This window comes from Coptis chinensis, chromosome 5 (assembly GCF_015680905.1).
Source record: "Coptis chinensis isolate HL-2020 chromosome 5, ASM1568090v1, whole genome shotgun sequence".
Classification (NCBI taxonomy): domain Eukaryota; kingdom Viridiplantae; phylum Streptophyta; class Magnoliopsida; order Ranunculales; family Ranunculaceae; genus Coptis; species Coptis chinensis.
Genome location: NC_141460.1, coordinates 87,408,992 through 87,412,070, shown reverse-complemented (window position 1 = coordinate 87,412,070; position 3,079 = coordinate 87,408,992). Strand labels below are relative to the sequence as shown.

General features: G+C 36.9%; 1 pseudogene; it reads right to left on the bottom strand.

Annotated features, from left to right (window-relative positions):
* Positions 1-371: 371 nt before the first annotated feature.
* LOC147499734 (putative RNA-binding protein ARP1) lies at positions 372-1,159 on the bottom strand (annotated as a pseudogene).
* Between the last annotated feature and the right edge of the window lie 1,920 nt (positions 1,160-3,079).

Sequence of the window (3,079 nt, the reverse complement as noted above, 5' to 3'; positions counted from 1 at the left end):
ATAAATTAGACACCACAATGTCAAAGAAGTGTTTTTACAGCTTCAACATTATTATTGTATTGGTTATGTGCTGGTCCTGAGTTTTTGGAGGAAGAGATTTTCCGATAACTTATTGTTTATTTCCGTATATCTTCTTTCCCACCATTTTTTAACCTTTCCCATTATTGTTTTGACCTTTCTTACTATACAATATAGTGTAATGCGTTCATATAGATGTTATCGATAACAATATAGTGTAATGCATTTATATGTGCAATATAGACATTCTTTGTTTATTCAAGGTTTGACATCAAAGTAAATTGAATGAATAATTCAAACTTTGCTACTTAATTGATGAATCGTTAATAGTGTGAGATCCTGGAGAAGACTACTCACCCATACTGAGGGTATGCAAACCCTTGTTGGTAGTTGTAAGTGTGGCTGGTGATAACTGGGGCATCCAATGTAAGGCCTCGAGCTTTGCCCACTTGCAAAGTAAGGGGTTATTGCCCTCAAATGCGCTAGGGGAAATAGCTAAAACATAAAATTATACTTGCCACACGGAATGCAAAAAAAGCTATTGTACCTATACATTTTACACCTATTATAAAGGTAGCAATTAAATGATAGAAAAAGAGAATTAGTTCTGAGATGACTCTCAAACACCTATCATATACATTTTACACATAAATGACATTTTTTAGCCTTTCATTTAGTAATCACGAAATAATAAGGAGGAAATAAGATTACCATAAGGCGGTGGAGGGCGAGGTCGTCCAAGTGAAGCCAAATTGCAATTCATTTCGTCTCCTCCCATCAATAACAGGACTTGGGTCAAGACAAGCTCTCTTGGCAGCTTCAGGATCACGAAAAGTCACCTAAATAAATAATGTTTTTTTGCAAAATGAAGAATAATAAGTCAATCAATTGTTTAAAATAAAAAAGAAGGAATGCTAACAAAACCATAGCCTTTGGATCTTCCAGTAATCCTATCGGTAATGACGACAGCCTCGAGGATGTCTCTAAACTGGTCGAAATAACGACACATGGTCTTGCTCTGGGTCTCCCAAGCCAATCCCCCAACAAAGACCTTGGTATAGGTTGTATCTCCAAAAGTGGAATTGAAGAGATGAAAGCTAGAACTGGAGCTCGATGGACCTGGAATCGATTGATAAGCCATGAAATGAAAACAAAAACAAAAGCAATAGAAAAAATTACCATATTAATAACAGGAAGAGGAGACTAATTTTTCTTCTTCAGAGAATTTTTTTTGTGAGAGACTTTGGAGTGTTTGATGAAGGTTGGGTTTTGTTTTATTGTTGATTGCTATTCTTCTGTGAGATCGGTTAAAACAAAAAGTGAAAGTTGGGATACATACCTGAGATATTTCTCTTTCGATTGATATGTTGGGTTTTGGTATTGGAAGAGATACAATCTAATCTAATTGAGAATGGAGACGGAGTGTTTTAAAATGAAAATGAAACGAAGGTTTATTGGGTTTTGCTAATACGCTTTCCATTTTAAGTAGGACACTTTTTATAAGCTGTTCGCTAGTTTTTTCTCCGTTTTTTTTTCGTAACAACCTTGGGTACTTAAGATTGGCTGACGTGGACACCTTTAGAGAGCTTGAAAAGGTACTGCTATTATATATACTAGGTATTATACCCGGTCATATGCCCGGGCTCTTTTATGAAATTTTCATTTCCAGCATTGTGTAATAGGAGTAAGTGTATTATCATGTAATTCAACTAATTGAGAAATTATTGCATAATAAATCACAAATAGACACTCGGGCACCACCATCAGGAAATTTGATGACTGGCATAAGATTCACGTCAAGTTCATAAAGGTATTATTATCGCTTAGCGCTTGTGCTAAGGAGTTAAATAGCTTGAAAACTGGGTCAAGATGCAGGGGCGCATCACCAGCAGAGATCGAGCTAATTATAGTTGAATCATCATCAGTGGAAGAGGTATGGGGGAGGCGAGGAGTAGGAGTTTACCCAACGTGGATTGAACTGATCGCGTGCCTTGCTTGCCACGATCCCTCGTATGATAAAACTCACCTCTTCGAGAATTGGGCGGGGACTGATGTGACTCTTTTGTGCCCGATGTACCTTCAAAGACTACATCTGATATGCCACCCGGTATACGATCGGTTCGACCACGGGGGTATTAGGGAGGGAAAGATACTCGCCATATTGATAAGAGCCCAAAACTGTAGTTTTAACCCCTTAATAATCATCTTGTTAGACCAATTATGTGAATAATAAGTAAGAGTTAACACCGACACAGCGTTTTATGCATTTCGGGCTTCAAAGTCCATTATGTGCGAGAAATGTACCACTTTAGCGAGATAAAGGAGCAAAAGTCGTGAGAACTTCAAAGCCGTATCTTTGGACTCAGACCTCGGAATTGGGCATGCCTTATGTCAAAACGACCGGCTCGGAAAGAGCTTTGCAATGGTCCAAGCCTTGACCCAATCAGAGGAGCAGAAGTGAACGAAAAGTCTGTGGAAGCCAACTGCAGCTGAAGAGGCCTTTTTGGACTGAAAGAATTGGGTTTTGGGCCTGATTCTCTGGCCCAAACCCTGGCTCCAAGCCCATGCACGAATTTTGGATCTGAATGTATAAGAACAAAAGCTTAAGTCTTTGTTAATGGTAGATTAATTAGTAGAGAATTAGGGTAGATAGCTTAGAATAGAAAGTAGCCATTAAAATAGCTTCTAGATCTAGATTTAATTGTTTTCTTTAATTAGTTTCAAATCCCTTATTAGATTAAACCTTTGAATCTTGTTCTTCATTTGATTAGATCAATAAAGTAGTATTCTTTATCCATTTCGATTTTGTCAATTCCAATTTTAGATCTAATTTCAATTCATGTCCTTAGTTCAATTTAGTCATTAAATTAGATTTCATTATTGTTTAATTAAATAAATTTCAATGCTTTATATTATGTTTAGTTTTAATATAAATGGAAATGATTTGCGGAATGATTCAAGGCTAAACCTCCATTAGAGGGGTTGTGAAGCCTTGATGAAAGCTTGATTCGATTATCGTAGAATCGTCGTATTTTCTATTCCACTCTAGAAATGATTAGTT